The sequence below is a fragment of the Apostichopus japonicus genome, chromosome 9, assembly GCF_037975245.1.
Source record: "Apostichopus japonicus isolate 1M-3 chromosome 9, ASM3797524v1, whole genome shotgun sequence".
Lineage (NCBI taxonomy): Eukaryota > Metazoa > Echinodermata > Holothuroidea > Aspidochirotida > Stichopodidae > Apostichopus > Apostichopus japonicus.
Window position 1 is genome coordinate 12,316,439 of NC_092569.1, and position 18,562 is coordinate 12,335,000.

At 36.4% G+C, this 18,562-nt stretch overlaps 1 long non-coding RNA gene across 1 annotated transcript in view; it reads left to right on the forward strand.

The window, feature by feature from the left end:
- Window positions 1–2,678: 2,678 nt before the first annotated feature.
- The window catches only part of LOC139974313 (uncharacterized), a 52,662-nt gene continuing 36,778 nt past the window's right edge, over window positions 2,679–18,562 (forward strand). The window contains exons 1-2 of the long non-coding RNA XR_011795445.1: window positions 2,679–2,973; window positions 3,885–4,036. This is a non-coding gene — a long non-coding RNA (uncharacterized lncRNA). The remainder of the gene's footprint in view (window positions 2,974–3,884; window positions 4,037–18,562) is intronic.

Here is an 18,562-nt window from a genome sequence, read left to right on the forward strand (position 1 = left end):
GCTAGGCCTATCAGGCTCATGATGACTCGTGTATCTCATAAAAGGAGCACAAACATTGTGCTGTGAGATTAGTAATTATTAATGTTTTATTCTCATCTGCCCCCATCCCCCACCCCGATGAAAAGAAGGAATTACGGTTTTCATTTATAGCGTAAATTAAATGATTGTATAAATGTTGTATTATCACGTACAAGCAATATAAAACTTTATGTAAATTATTTTGTGCATTCAGTTTGGTTAGCAATGCCAGTCATGGTAGTTTTAAGTGTTTTTGAAATTATTATATATTTCATAGGAGTTTTGAGACAGATACATATATGGTGCTAAGCCTGGGTGCTAAGCTGCTATAGTCATGATGTAGTGATAACCATGTTACTCATTATACCTCAAGTATGCTAGTTTAGTACTTACGCACATATGTTCACAAAAAAAGTTTATGTGTGATTACGTTAACTGATGCCATGTGGGGGGGGGGGTGATTGGTTGGGGAGGGGTGGTTGATGGGGCAGGGTGGTGATGACAGTGCGTTTGCTTTGTTTTGTTTTCACGAGTTTGGTCAGAATTACAATAAACGTAGAGACCTCATATATTATCCTGCGTGAACAGTGTAGCAGTCTAATGTGAAACTACGGTTCATGCATATATGTATTACGACTATATGTTTTATATATATACCTATCAATTTCATTGTTAGCCCCTATATCAGTGCCCCAATGTTTCAACTAAGAATATTGAGTCACAGACCCCTACACGGTCCTACCACTCGCGGTTTGTGCTACGCGCACACTCCTTCAGTTCTATCCATGATCAGTCATTTATGTACACGCCCTCACTTTTCAATTGGGATTGACGCCCTGGGACCAGGGAGTAGCTACAGCCTGGACAGACTGACGCAGTTGTCCACGATTACAAACTACCCATTTTCGACAAATGTAACCAACACCGAAAGAAAGAAACTCTGCATGTTACCTAAATGAACCAACCGTTCTTAAATGGAACAAACAACAAAAATCAAACTCAACCTTTGCTGCAGGCTTTCTGTCGACAATATTCTCGAGCATATGATAGCGAGCATAATCCCAAATAGGATTGCCGTTAGTCACATTTAATGGACTCATATATCTAAGTGTTTCATTGCAGATAAGTAGGGGTGGGGTGGGGTCGGGTGGGGTTGGGGGGGAGGAAATCATATCAGCGATCGATTGGACGTAAAATACGTTAAATGAGACAGAAACCCAACAATCATCTTTGGTCAATGTGATGGTGTTATAACACTGATAAACAGTGATAAGACAGTGATATCACAGTGATAACACAGTGATAAGACAGTGATATCACAGTGATAACACAGTGATAATACAGTGATAACACATACACAACACAGTGATAACACTGATAAACACCTTCGCCAAACAGTTAAGGAAAAATCTGATTCCATTTAGCCAGATATTGCACAGACATCGCTGAAGCCTTTATTAAGTCTAAATCATATATTATCAACGTGCTTTGTGCTTTACTTTGTGCTGTTTTGTGTTTGAATTGATTTAATGTCGGTTATGGAGGTGCGTTATGAATTTATATATATATAAAAAAAAGGATAAACACGCAAAGATGCATTCTAAGAAAAGGAAAAAGAAAATGGGAGGTAGGCGAGCAATATAATAGATTAATTTATGGATCAAAATCCCGCCCCTTTCATGCATAACCTATAACTTAGCAAACCTAATTCTAGAGAACGTTTATTGACTGTCGGATATCCTCACCCCCCCACCCTCCCCGCTGTCCTGTTTCTATCTCAATGTATTGTGAAAGTAGATTCTAGTTCTGACGAAGAGAAGAAAGAAAGTAGGAAATCCACACATATAAAATGCATGTGAAGTTCCTATTTACTCTCCCTAAAACATTAGAAATTATAAAACGACAGACTCGTCGACTCATTTCAGTATTAACAATGTTATACGCAATTTATTTGAAGTGACTCGAAACACTACCGCAATTTATAGAGATACGAGTATGGCCACCAGAGTCGTACATTGAACAAAAGGTATACGTCTTTGCTTTCCCAACATTTCCCTTGGCAACCCATTCTATGACTACTGATTTCTCTAGGTCAGCCACGACCGATAACTTCTAAGGCTTAAAAATGGCCCGTTATATACTATAGTTGATAAACTGATTAAACTGCACATTAGTTGATATTGGCTGCAATGGAAATATGCACTGAAAGTTATTTCAACAACTGCACACATATACATATTTATCAAAATCGTTGGTGGAGGAGGGGGAGGGGATGGGGGGGGGGAGCACTATGAGACAGGAAGTTTACTCTCAGCTTACTTTGGAAACTTTTGCTACCATTTACTGATGTTTGTTGGTTTTCAATTCCCCATGTCGCGACCAAACGAAAACATTTTAGCGATCCATGTTTGGATCACTAGCTATAATTTGGAAGCGTGCCTGTACACAGAAACGTTAGAAACACACACAAAAAAAGAAACACAAAGTGCGCCACCTATTCAGTAGCGCAATGTTGGTATGATAAAAACCAAACCCAGTTCTCTGATAAGTTACACCTACACTCTAAACACAAAAGAGTGAAAAAATTCACTCTTAACCGAGAGTGATATTTTATCATTCCATAAGAGCCAAAATTCACTCTATATAAGAGCGAAATTTGTTGGTGTTCAGTTCCTCTAGTTACTTCTCTGTACACTCTTTGACCCGGAGTGAATAATAAGTGTATGTTGACATGTGAATAGCCAATAACATTGACGAATGCTGCCGCTCTTTTTGATCTATTATCTGACAGGCAATAAATTGCCTACATAACATACTACAGTATAATGTATGCAATATCGCAAAAACAATTCAATCGAAACCACGCAGAGATTTTTCTGAGGCAATTGAAGATGTCTGTCCAAAACTGGTTGGAGTGTCATGATTTTGGAGAAAACATTGTACAGTTATTTGAAGGTAAGTCAATCTATCTTTAATAAGTCGAATAATCACATACTAGCCATATGTACTATATGAGTAGTTGTAGTAGGCTACTAGGCAAGGGTATGTTGTTATTGTCAATATATATATAAACTTATAACGTAGGCTTTGGGCTAGGTCCAACGCAACACTAACAAAGTAACGTACAAGTGACCTGGTGAGATTTAATCTTTATTGAACATTTAGCATATAGGCCTATGCTGTTAAAATAATAAACTAACCCATTACTATAACTTAGGCCTTAATAATTTAACCGTAGCCTACTACCAGTAACAATATTAATCAGGCCAAATCGAGGTAACTCGGATATGGAATGTACTTTAAATTCAGACTTCATACCGTTAAATTAAATATAAAAAAGGGTTTTCAAATGATCAATCAATCAATCAACAAAGTCATTTAATTAACTTTCCACCTGGTTTTACTTGCGTTAGTGTGCTTAATTTCTGACATATTGTATAACGCTGAAATTATAAGTAGGCCATACAAGGGTAAAGATTAGGTTCGTAACATACGCCCCGCTTACGGAAAACCTTCGTTTATTTAGCACGTCAAAACATCGATCCATTTTACACACTAAATTCCAATAGACGATGGTCGTTGAAGAAAAATTCCTACTTAGACTTACTCAAGTTCACTGCTAAACTTGTTGAATGAGATTTCATAAAATAGCTGTTAGTAATCCTGATGCTGGAGAACTTCAAATTCATCAAAATAAAACACCTGTTTGGGCTGATGACTTTACAACTCAGGTTTACATGAGGGATATTTAAAACACACATAGACTGAGTAGAGTCTTGAGGGTAATGAAAAACTGAATATTCTAAACTAATTGCAAATTTAAATTCACTAAATTTATGTTTCACTAAGTGAAGTTTGTTACTTAGTTTGTTGACAGGATTTTCAAGCAAAACATCTCGGAACACAGACACCTTGGCAAGATTTTGTTGGAGGAGATGGAAGATAGTCACGTGACCATAACATCAAGAAAGAAGTCAGTGCAAGTTATGGTCGCTTATCTCATAGAGGTGGACTCAAAGTAAGTATAATGATCTAGTTATCACATGACTAGCTTAGCTAAGAAAGGAAGTAACTATAGATTTATGACATTATCAACGATGACCCCACAAGGCAGTAAGGGAGGGGGGGTTGGTGGGTGGGCGAGGGCCTTAACAACTGATGTTGTTTGCCTACATATAATTTGATGTATACATTGTTCAATTCAATTCAGTAATGTCATATCTTGTCATTGCTCCCTAGATTAACCTTGGATTTGAGCAACTCTTCCCTATACGGGGAGTAAAATTATAATCAAAATGGCAATGGCAAAATCATCAAAGTGGCCCAGGGTGTAAAGAAATAAATTCTTGGGTGCCATTTTTCTGAAATATAAAGATGGAGATGGTACAAGCAAAGGTTACATTGGACCGAATAGCAGACAGTTTATCATAGTTGCTTTATTCCCACATATTTAAAATGTCAACATTTCATAGTTCCCCTTGTGCGGGCATTCACGCATAAGCTATGGATACCAATGGTCATCTGCAATTATGTTTCAACACAACGTAATTGCAAGTAAACCGAATAAATTTCTATGCACTTCACGCCAACATGTTTCTTTAATCTCTTTTGCTGTCGCCAACACTTTTCCGAGGCTAGGCCAATTAGTGTCCACTGCATGTAGCTACATGTGAGAGGACATACATTGAATTGAAAGTCATGTCATAACCCATTATGAGTCATCTTAGCTACTAGACAATGTTCCTTAAAGGCATTGAAGACTCGCCCCAAAACCGCGTGCCGCCATCTGAAAAGTTAACTTTCCGTTGCTTGCTAATTACGTTTTCTTCTTGTCGCTACAAAATGCAGACAGTAATGAAACGTGATATCTTGTTATCTTTTATCTTGACCTGAGATGTCCACGCTGCTTTGAACACTGTGTTGTGGATATTGACTGTAGCTTTATGTATCGACTGTACCCACTAGTGTCTAAGTACCGACAATGATGACTTACTTGCAATAAGTTTGTATTGGTTTGTATTTTTCTTTGTTTAAATGGTTCATATAATAATTGTTCAAAGCTATATGGTTCAATGTGTTTACAATTTAAATGTTTTTTTTTTATGGGTTGGGGGGGGGGGGGGTGGCAGCTAGGATGTATATGATTGAGCCTGGTGAAAATGTTTAAACATTTATTATCAAGGCCTGAGCTTTGGAGATAAATTCAAGATCAAACAGTATGACAAATTTCGAGTTAATTAAGCGTTTAATTTCTTCACAGCTTTTATACCCTACATACCAAATTTGGTGCCTACTTATCTGAACAAACTTTGTCTATCAAAGGAGAAAAGCACCCAACAGATAATATAATATAATGTGGTAGAGAAGGACAAGATTTGCAGTATATTGTATGAAAAATTTAATCAGTTTAACTCAAAACAAAATAAGTTCAAACTGATGTTCCAGGTTCACAAACAGATCATTGTTTTGTATTTGTTATCAATATCTTTCTTATTGACAACTATGATTATCTACACTGCTACAAAGATGTAGTAGTTTGTGTTATTCACATACTAATTCTACCAGCATGTGTTCAGCAGCTGCTGTAGTTAAGTACTTAACAAAGTATTAACTTTATGAAGGGATTTATACTTCTAGTGACTCTTTAACAACATGTAAAACTAAAATATAAGCTATTAAAGTTGGTAGTAAATACAGCTGAATCTATTTGCCACACCTCAACACATCTGCTAGGATTATTTCACAAGAATTATAGCAGGCATGGCAACCACTTATCAAAATTTCAATGCATGAAATCACACTTGTCTTAATTTGAAACTGTTTTTATAGTAATTTGAAATAATAAAAAAAAATGTTATTTTTACTTTCAGGTTGGAACCGATGTTGGTCAGTGGTGCACAGAAAAGATTGAGGAGTTCACTCACCCTTTCTTATTAAGTCTTGGGCCAGCCAGCAGGTGTGTGAATGCACCAACATACCTGTTGGTGAATCTATAATAGTAGCATTTGACAGGCTTTTCAAGTTTCATTATATCTTGAATCTGCACTTTGCTCTACCTTTATCTACTTTTTTAAAACTTATTTGAAGGTCTCATTTATAAGGTGGTCATGATAAGGTACACCCACAAGTTAGGTCATTTAATGTATCACTCAATAATATGCCTAATTAAGAGCATGTTCCAGCTATATGAGCATAAACCATATAAACAAACTAAAATAGATAACAGCATTCCTTAAATAAACTATCCAAATGCTTTCAAGTGACTCCTTCTTATTCCACTGCAGTTACTCTACCTTATGAACCTTCCTCTTACTTCTACGTTGTCCTTAACAATCCTATTTTATCCTACTTTTCTTGACTTGCCACCATCAAAATAAGTATTAATGAACTTGCATATTAATAAAATGTGAATATAAAAAATGTCATACGATTTTGTCATTGTTGGGTACCGGTGAAAACTTCTAATGAAAGCCTGCAGAAGTCTCACTATTGTCTCATGTTTATCCTCTTTGTTTGTAAATTAGATCCTACTTATGTTAGTTGTATCTTACACTCCCACCTGTGTCCTGATTTTAGCTGATGGTCCACTTGAGAAAACCTTTATCCAGAATAGCTGAGGACTGTTAGGCTTTCATTACACTTTAATATTTAGTTTATGCTTGACTGAAACTATTGTTTGATTTGTACATCACGGAAGGGAAGGAGACATGATGACCGGTGATGTTTTATCCTAACTTTGATAACATTTTTGTATGATTGCTGAATATGGAGATTACTTTTATAACATGTTACAATGTCAGTTACTGAAGCAGATATGTTATAACTATTGATTTAAGATTTAGTTTTTTTTTTTTTATCAATTTACTATTACTAGTCTATACCATCCATCATTTGTTTGCATTGTCCTGTGTGTGCATGTTGTTCTATACTTGTATACTTAGTCCATTCATGACCTTTCATACTTGCCTGAACATTCTGTTTCTTTAAAAGTTCCTTATTCAGGTACATACAACAAAAATGCGAGAACAATATTTTATGTCCTTTTTTTTTACATTGTCTCTAAATTGCCATGCAAATCTTTCAGTAGTGTAATTCTGTTACATTTTAGATCTTATGTTGTATAACTCATGTTAATTTGGATGTGTGAGTGAGAAAGTTACTTCATTGCTATGTCTTGATATGTAATACCACCATCTACAACTGTTCAGCAAAGATTAGACTAAAATGGCTGGTTCCTTTTCACCAACACCATAAATAACATCACTAATTCACTCTGTACAGGAGTGAAATTCACTCTTTAAAGAGTGGTCCCTCTTTACACTTCCTTGAAAGAGTTAAAATTCATTCAATTAGAGTGAATTTTTAGAATGTATGCAGGCCTATCGTGAGGTTGGCTCAAACGTCGGGTGGAAGAGGGTGGGGTGGTTCCACTCACTGGGCATACTACTGTGTACTGAATCTGCGACAACATCATATTCACAAAAGTTGCATAAGTTACAGGACACGGGCATTTTACCCTCCATATATTGTGGTTGCCTCTCCGTAAATTGTTTGTGCCCCCCCCCCCCACCAAGACAGATTTTCCAATAATGAGAAAAATTTTGAGGTGACAAAAAAATAATAATAAGATAATTCCTGATACAAACAAATGTATTGGTGCAGAACATATGTAAAGCAATTAAACTTCATTTTAAATTTTAAACAGATGTACTCCATTAGGCTTTAATTCAATCGATTTAGCTTTGAGTACTCAGAGATATATCTCACACACGACACTGGTGGTTTGATATCTCTGAAGAATAACCACATTAAAGCTGAAGAGCGCCACAGTTTTATCCAAACAAGTTAGAATACAACGGAGGGAGACAAACCCAACCAACATCATTAGCTTATACACCATAGATTTTCTTAAAGAACAACCCACCCCACCCCCTCAGAAATATCTTATAATAATAATCTTATAATAATCACCAGTTATGTTTAACGACGCTTATTGTTTTGGACATTTTTGATACATATGGCATTCCGTAGTACTGTTTGTCTAAAACGGAAAACATCTGTAAATTACATTTGCACTTCTAAAAAGCTTCATTTCGTTTGGTTACTTCCTCCCTGTTTTAGTTGATTTATTTTTAATTAGATATTATAAAGTAGCGAAATTTTCTTTTTTCGGTGTTTAAGTGATGTCATTGGTGCAGTATTTGTCTCTCACACTCGATTTTAAAGAAATAAAAAAAAAAAACGTAATACTTAACCTTTACCACTACATTTGATACGCGTTTTGACGGTTATTCAGAAACAAAAACACACTCGGGATGAGTGGTTATCCCACACGGAAGTATTATACCAATTATAAAAATATTAGCCGGACGGGGCCATACATAATATGTTATAGCATACACTCAAGATATAGTTTCTCCATATATGAGATATTCAATTGACTATGTTAGTAAATTTCCAGTGGCTTGGAATAATTTATATGACTGAGCCCCCCAGGAAATTATTTTGCACTCTCAGTCTAGCAGTTTTTGTGTTAGTGTGTTTGACATTTTCGTCCATAATATCGGTCTGGACATTGCTGGACACATATGCATACGCACAGAACATTGTAAGATAATACTAACAATGCATGCAGCTTGTATGACTTCAAATGATGTGTTTACAATGCATTACAAATATAGCAAATGAGATATCAACTTGTAGATGTCACCCAGGGGTATATATACACAATGGATTGACCTTAACATTTAAGTATGCAACGAGGAGCCGACGTCATTACCATTGTAGCATTATAAGAAAACACACACAAAAAAACAAAAAAAAACCCAGAGGAAATGATTCTGTTTCCGTTTCTTCATGTTTGCTTTATAATTGTTACTTTCATTGATATTGGAGGCAACTTTGGGACCGACTTGGAATCGACTTTTGATATTCACTAGGGTGACACACCCACCCACCCACGCCTTCCCTCGAAAGTACACTCTATAGGAACAGTCAGAGGGAAATTGGAATGGCTATACAGACTATAGGTTACATAAATTTCACTCAATTCTTTATTTTGCTTGACCTATTATAGTATATCAATTAACTTAAGGCATGGAATTCTACCTACTGTTATCTTTTAAAACGCTTCAGTATATGGTTACGATTAATCTTTCACAAACAAGCCTGTGAAGAACTTTACTTTATTACTTTTTTAATACATGAGTAAAAGCTGGTATGCACCTGCACAAGGTATACACTTCTGTAAATTTGTGACGTCATTCTGGCATAAGCGAGTTATTAATTGTCTTTCAGGGAAAGCAATGTGCTTCCGTTAGGTCAGCGTAGGTTTCAGTGATTAAAACCATAGCAACTATATCTATATAACAAAGTATATAGTGCAAACACATCTAATATCAAAATGAAAACAACATGTATGCATGATAAAACAGTTTAGAAATATATGTAGTGCGTAAGATTCTAACAAGGTTAAATAACACATAAAAATGAATAAGCAATGAACTGAAGTTATATTAAAGGTTCTAAATGATCAGACTGTATATAAATATTGCAGCACGGTAATGAAATAATTCCGATATACAGTTGAATTCTGTATTTCTGAACTTCGGAAAGATGTACGTACGGATCTCTGAGGTGTTTGTTGGATTCGATCAAAAGACCGGTTTAAGTGGGACATGCAATGTATGGTTTTTGTCAACAGTTTTGTCCGTCAACAATTTTACAACAGTTAGCTTCACGTACACAGATTTTTTAATATTTCGTGCCTCAAACAAGGCTTTTATTTACACTTTTTTTCTCGTGCACAGAGAGCTAAAACAAAAATCGCAAACGTATACATTATGCAAAAACCAAAGTACATACAACAATAAAAAATAAAAAACATATATGATCTTGTTATTTATATTACATTACATTATGGGAAATTACAAGTCATTCAATCAAAAACTCAAGTATTATTGTTACAGTATGCCTCTAGAACATTCCATTTGCCAATGAATTTAACCATGTTGCCATTATTTACTGCAATCTGCTTTCTAACTTATAGTGAAATTTTATGAAATAGTAAAATGCTGCAATTGAAGGAATTTGATTCCTGAATCTTCCATCATGAATGACTTTTTTTTACTAAAATGAAGCACAAATTGATTCACCTACATGCACTGATGATACGAGGAACTGTTGAAATATTTAAACTGTTGAAATTAAAACTGACTATTATTGCACTGTCCGTATATTTCGGAGCAGCTGCATGGGCGCTATTATTCACCTGTTAACCGATACCCTCAGTCAAAAAACATATAGTTTGAAGGTTTATATACATGTACAGATGAAACCAGTCACCTGTAACTGGCTGAACTTTAGCCTATTGAAACAAATAGTCAACACATCCGTGCACAAAGTACAATTCAGTGACTTTAATATCAGTGGTCCTCTATGGGCGCCCTGCGGGTCCATTCCGGCGCGAGCAAGATTCAATTTTATACCCGCGAAACTGCGAAAGGAACATCGCCCCCACAATCTTGCAATAACAGGCTTAACTTCCACCCTATACGATTGCGCAATCTAGGTGTAGTTAGTTTTATAGTGATGTTTTATTCTTACCGACCCCTTTGTTCCAACGAATGAGTTTGTTTATGATCCTCGTAGGAAATTAATGAAGATCCCTCGCTCTGTTGTCTGTTTCACAGAACATTTTGAATGATTCATATCACTGCATTAAAATATGTACAATAAAAATTGTCACCCTCCTCCCAACATTTCATTTCAAAAATTTCAAAAAGTTTGAATAATCTTTGATCCATTTGTGATGTCCACATTCGTTACACCCCCCTAGCCAATTTAGCCCATATGGGTCGAAGACTCGCTTTGATAAATCTTTTTTTTTTGCTTCCAGGAAGTCGATTAATCTACAAACACCGAAATCTGTAAGTGATGTTATATCTCTAATAGGGTTACATTTCACTGTGCCATTGTTTTTCCATTGAAAATATGAATCATAGAGATCTTTATCCTTTGATACCCTTAGGATATAGTCTGCCAAATCCTTCAACGAATCAAAATCGTCAGCGTGAATGAACGAATTAGACGGAGCCTGTCGTTCGTAATCCACTTTTGGGGCACCTATTACAACAGGAATAGCTTTAAAGAGAGAGAAAACATTCCAAAATTTTTCTGTAATATAACCCCCACAACAACTATTTTCGAATGCAGCAATAAATTTGTACTTTCTGAAAACCCTTGTGCAGTTCACCCAAGATTGCTTAGGACAGGATATTTCACCACAATCCCCGTACATGTCGATTGGTATGTAGTTTCCAAGATCATGTACGGCATCCGATCTCCTCCACATTGGGGTACTGCAATGACTTGAGACCCACGCCATCAAATGTTCCTTCTGATAGAAATTTGACTCGAACTTTAAAGCTGTTTTTTCCTCACCGGTGAAGGGAGAGAAAGCTCCATATGGGGTATAAATATCTGATTTGGGATGATACGTAGAACTGATGTTAAAATGAATATCACTCATTTCTATGGGTGGAATAAACTTCCTGGAAGTAAACGCACTCTCCTCGGTTGCAAATACCCACAGTTGATTATGTTGCCTTCTTTTCGCAAGTTCCTGCCAAATGTCAATGTCACCAATTATCCCCGAGAAAATCAATACATCTGCTCGTTGAGTATTACCAGATTCATAGGTAGCTTTTTCAATTCGGACCGATGAATTTTCAATCCGTAGTTCGCAAGTAACGAATCTTGGAAGTATTAATTGATTTGCCCAAAAGACCGAAGTGGCGACAATAGCTACTCGGTATTGCACATCAGTACCTTCGACAGGCGTTTGTAAACCCCTTGACATAACATCTCTTTGAAGAGGGATTGTTGAGTCATACAATAATTTACCGTCCATCGTTAATAAACCGAAGCAAGTTATCGAAACTGTTAAGAACATAACCAAGACACAAGCAATTAAGATATTTTTGGTGTTTGCCATCGTCAGCAAACGGTCGATGATAAATCAAAGCAATATCAAAAATAAGCTCCACGAATGGGACAAATAAAATCCGAACGACTGAAATGTATTAACAGAAGTATAACGTCATATAGCTATGTCGTCGAAGAAAGTGGAGTTGCAATCAGTGAATGTTCACATGACTCGCTTACTACTAATTTTCTGTTAACGTTTGAATCCAGATGGAACATTATTATAATTTAACTATGATGATAAAATGAATGATGCTAGACTAAGGCCTTCTGACAAATCATGCCTGCAATGTGGTGTAACATCCATCGGCGGCTAGCTATAGTATATAGGCATTCCGCTGAGTTTGAAGGTGAACGCGAATTATGACATTGTTATACGTATGCCATAAATGAACAAAACAGTAGGCCTATTGATACCAAATTCTCCTTCAATTGTGTTCGGTCAAGGTGATCCCTTTCTCTGAAGTGTGATACCAGCTTATCAGGGAAAATACTGTCCTTTTGAATTGATTTTGGAAGATTGTATTTGGTCGATGTGGCATATAGCTGCTCATCTCAGGTGTGGGCTTCTTCGTATAACCTATATAATGAGCTGGTATAGTTCTAGACTATATTCAGACCTACATCCTTGCAGTCTAATCAACACTCTGCATTCTGTAATAAACGCACACGAACCGATGTCATTTCCTGACCTGGTTTGGCAGATTCCCTACAGTTGCATTGTTATTTTAAGGTATACTTCTGTCATTTCATCGCTCCCATAGGAAACTAAGTAGGCCTTGGCTAGTAATATAGGCTCTAGTATTACTTCCCATTTTTTCTCTTCATTTCATGTATAGCAGTAGCTAAAATTTCTTGCATAGATACGTAAAATGATCTGTTCATAGTTACTTTAGTTTCAATTATACATCATCATTCATTAAACATTATCACATGAACATTTAAAAAAAAACCTAATCTTCTGTGTCCTGTGAGATTTGCAACTTAAACATGCTGGTATATAATTGAGCATTGTAGTACCGTTCCAACGAGGTAAACTTACTATCAGCTCTTTGACAGGATTATGATGCAATACTATTAAGCAAAATGGATCAATACTTATACATCCTCAAGTTAGAGGATGGATCTTGAATATTTGGTGGTAGCAGTTAACACTGAAATTATTTTTCTTCACTTTTCACATAAATACCCCACCTCTTTAACGTTTACAGTAAACATCATTTTAAAGCTAAAGTTAAATCATAATCAACTGTCGGCCATGAAGAAAATGACAAAGATAGACTTTTCCTGTAGTTACCCATATATAAGCAGTATTTTCATAATCTGCTGCAGATGATAGTTTAATTTCAACTAAGAGTCAACAATTAACCATTACCAAATAAAGAATGAAGAATGAAATGAACCGATATAGTTATCTTGAAAGAAAATGGAACAATAGTGAACTTTGTGACATGAAACATATTTGCATTAAAACTGACCATTAGCATTCTTGGGACACTGAATGCTATGACAGTATATCAATTTCATGTTACAGTTTGTGTAATAAATGTTACATTCACCATGGTAAGCACACAATCATCACATTGATTGGATTTATTAATATAAGGCTGAGTATTAAGCACAACGAATCTAAACACTCTTACAATAACAACAATCCCTCAAGTCATCCGATGTGACTGGTCTGAAAATATAATGACAAAGAAACAACTCTTCCTGAAGTCAATTTAAAACAAGCAAAAACTTTAGATACACAGTGATTTGTTCATTATTATAGTTAAATTTGAATTAGCATGCAAACCAATCAAAACAAGTAGTGGCGAAATGAAAGGATATAATCTTTTTTTTTTATCAGAAACTGGAAGATATACATCAAAGTGAACTTTGAGATGTGGAAACGTGGAATGCTGACTATGACGACTGCTACACTGCAGTTACATTGTCTTTGATGTTGGCACGGTAAGCAAGAACATCCTGAATCTGCTTGCAGTTTACACTACCAGTCCAGGCAACTCATAAACAACTTTTTGGTAAAATTCCCAGGCATCAAGGCATGCCTTTTGGAATTCCAGATTAAACACATACAATGATTTGAAGCACACACCAATGGCCTTCATAAATGTCCTCTGAGGTAGGGCATGTCTCTCGATGATCACAAATAACTGCTGAGGATGTATTTTGCCTTCTCCAAGAAGTAACACATATGGCCGCTGAGGCTTTTCTGAAATATTTTGCAAATAATCCAGGGGCGTAGCCGGGATTTTTAAAGTTGTAGGCACGACTATCTGAGCGGAGCGCCACCATCGGTTTTACAAAACCCCAGATGGCCGGAAACGGCCCTTCCCGAGTGTTCATTCTGGTTCCCTGGCCTCTTGCTAACTTGAGACACCTCATTCAATATCACTTTTAAACCCCCAAAACAAACGAGCTATAATAGTACGTAATGATACCCAATTCTGAGTTTACAAGCGCAAATATGAATGTGTGAATGTTGAGAAATAATAGTGAAATGTAGGCTCAACCCTAGTTAGCGTAAGTACTTACACTTTGATGAAAATGACGCCGATGTAGAACATCGTGAATGAACCCAAGAGAAGTTGGTATCGAAAAGGCTGTTTAGGAACTTCGACGGCGATCGTGACAACAACAGGCAACAAAGTTATTGCAGCTCTATAAAGTATGTTAATCAACGATAGGCTTATTTGACTGTGGAATGTTTCTCAACTGAAATATTATCTGCGTAAACGGGTTCTTAACTAGATGTTAAAAAACTGACAAGGTCGGATCCTAGTCTTTTTCGGCGGGTAGAGTGTTGAATGAAACGGCACGCGATAGAAATGACAGCCTAGATGACAGAAGAATAGGCCACTTAATTTAGCCATATTCTTGCTACGTTCATTTCAATAGTTTTTCCTGTCTAGATTCTTAAACTCGTCCAGCAAGTTTATGGATTTGAATTATGGGTGTTTTTAAAAAATATATATAACTTGGCCAAAAATGTGTAGGCCCGGGCCTACAGTGCTACATACTAGCTACGCACTGTAGGCCCTTCTATTTTATGTCTGTCATAATAAGAAAAAAGACCTGTGGTACATTACGCCATGTCCACTGATTACTATGCATGATATCTGCACCAAAAACAACAGGGACCACCCTTGGGTTAATGGTTATAATCATACCTAGTATCAACTCAAACATAAATTGATTTTTTCAGATTTTGTGTTTACATGCTTATTTCAGAAATATTCTCATTTGGCCACGCCAATCATCAATATGTAATTAGCAAACCCAAAATGGCAGTGAAAACATAGTGATGATGGTCCCAAGGCTCCACACCAAATATTAAGTAAATGTCAGCTACTTGGAATTGCCTTGTTTTAAGTTTAGCACATTAAGCCCCCCACCTCCCCCCCCCCAATTCCTATACAAGATATCTTCACTGCAAACAACAGGGAACACCATTCTGCTATGTATCAACTCAAAATAATGTAGGATTCTTGACATATCATGTATACAAGGAAACATCTCACGCACAGGACATCACCATTAAAAAAGAAAGCCCAAGTGTTGGAAAACAATGTTCTTCAACGATATAATTTCTCCATTAAAAACATTCATCTTAAAAATCAGTACCTTTGACAAATTTACCCTCTACCAGGATTCAAGTAGTTGGTAACAATTCTTCATTCCATTAAGATCAAATATATCTGCATCAAATGTTTGCATAGTATCCCAAACACAAACTGACATAATAACAAATGTGGTGGGCATAAGGTCAGGCAAACTTACACAATGGAAGTCTACGAAAGCCGCACATGATTCCTTTACATATAGTTGTTGCATCTCCCAGGAACAAGTTTGCCAACTGCATACTTAAGTTAAAGTTAGGCCTAAAGTACAGGTAGGCATGGCCGCACTAACATTTACATCGTCCTCGTCCTCGAAAGGGACTTTTATTGTGCTCATTTATATTTTTCTTCTCTCAAGAATGACAAAATTAAATACAAATAAAAACATACATAGATACATAAGTTACATGCTTTGTTAGTAATAATGATAACATATTTTTACATAAATATAACAAAAAACAATCGAAGAATGTTTGGTTACCTTTCATAAAGGCAACAAAATGTTAATAAGTGCAAAAAAGTTATACCATGGTAGCCAGAACTTTTCCCATTTATCTTCAGTCATGTTGCTTGAAAGAGTATATTTTTTTTTGCACCAAGCAAAATAATCTTTCAGAAAATGATTCATGTTATTGACTGAAGGACTTGTCTTCTTCAATTTTAGAAAGAAAGATGACATATTTTTACCAAAATTATTATAAGGTTAAAGATTTTATCAAACTTCCCACCAAGTAAAATCGATTTAGGATTTAAGACCAAAAAAAAATTGATGTAGGAAAGTGACTCGGGCTAGCCAAGACTTTGTAAAATCATTGAACATTGAAATAATTCTTTCTTTCCACACATAAAGTAGCAATGTACTGTATAGCACTAAGCACACCAGTCACAGTTGCCACAAGTTCCAGTTATTGTTATGGAACTTGTGCTTAATTGTAGAATGCCCGCCACCTTTTGAATCTCACACATTATGACCGGAAGTCCTTATAGTAAGCAATTGCTCCGGCAATTGATATCGTAGGAACAATAATGAATCTGAAGATTAATGACTCAACAAAGGTAGCTAGGTCAATTACAAACAGTAGGCCTACACCATCATTAGTTACAACGCAAGGCTGGGATGTAAATGATGAACAATGGACCCTGTGGTATGGCCTAATCAGATCAGCCTACACGCGTGTTAAACTCTGTATCCTATAGGCTGTAAATATTTACATAGCAAACTGATCCTAACTTAGTGCTATAGAAATAGAACAGGCTATTGTTAGTAGTGTAGTAGTGCACTATACAAATGCTACAAAAAGGACCTAGTATATGCCTGTCGTGTTATGGCTAAAATCTTTCACCAACGGTAGCTTACCCTTCGGTTTCTCTTTCACTTAAGAAGTTATTCGTTTGCTATCTGAGGAAAGAGCTCGTCTCTGTTTTGAGATTTCGGTAAAATACTGGTAACATTTTTTTATTGCATTCTCCTCTCTCTCTTAGGCTATACCCATAACACACTTTGTTTGCAGTGTCCAAGACTATTCCGAATTCTTTCAACTAAATCAAGTCACGACCTTTCATGTATTACATCTATTACTGCGAAACAAAGTATCTATGTTAATGATATTTCATGTAACTTATCATCTAATGTATTTATGTGATCTAATGTATCTACATTTAATATATCTTATCATAAGCTGTGACAAACACGAAGAACTTAATCGCTCTTTTATCGCTGTGGAGCTCAGATTTTTGATTGTTTAATGTCAGGGGGTGGGGGGGGGGGGCGGAGCAGGGTCACAGGGTTCCATGCAGCCAAGGTTTGTGAAAACTGAAGAAATCATCAGAAGAGACCTTTCCATAAATGAGAAGTGTATGTTTTGTTGATGAAAGGACCCTTCCATATTTTTGTAATGGGAAAGGTGCCCTTTTGTGGAGAAGTGTATCAGAGAGTGTAACTAAACCAGTCTGATATGTTACTGAAGAATGCACAGACCCATTATTTGTCGGTAAGGTTAATTGAGATAAGTTTGTCTCCCTGCCCCCACCCCCCATCACCTCCAGTGAGCCATCTTCGGCCTGCACGCCGTGACTGGTTGCATTTTCTGAATATAGCTTAGGATAGCTAGGATAGGATAGGATTGGAAACAGACAGCTGCGAGCAACATTCATAAATTAATAATTAATTAATTACTTAAAGAATGTCTATCAACTGAGGCTTCAGTGCGACAGGTTGTTCCTGTACCTTTTCATGCTCAATTCCGAAATACCTGCTAGGTTTTGCCCCCCCCCCCCACATCTTTTAATTTTTTTTTTGGTTTCTGACAATCAGATAAATCATTGTCGTCTATATACCACTGCCATATCACGTGCATTAGTTAAAATGAGTAAAGAAAACGAAGCAGTGAGTTGCATTAATAATCCTATCAAATGTATGGGGTGTATTGTGAACAAATACCCCGTCACCCCCTTCACCCCCCCCCCCGCACGCAAAAAAAAAAAGAAAGCAAGGAACTACACATCATCCGCTGTATACTTCACAAATATCATGTACATTATTGCTTAATGTACGTATATACATTATACATGCTTTGAAATATAATATATGAGAAAATGAGCAGCTACGTAAATTTTGCCGGTGCGGCCAACGACACCTCATCCCCTCTAAAACAAGTGACACCCACCTTCCGGTGAAGACTATATCGTTGGCTGGCGAAGTGGCTGGTAATGCTATTAAACGTGCAGTCAGTTAACCAATTGGACCCCATGTACACTAGTTAATTACATGCTTATATCATCTAGAGATCCAGATGTCCCCAGATGGACCCCACTCCTTTAACATATACCTTCGGAGCCAACGAAAGGATTTTTGAGGCATCTCATAATACCCACCAAACTAACAATTCAGAACGGAAGCCTGAGAGTGCCATAGTATTATGGTGTCACGAGGT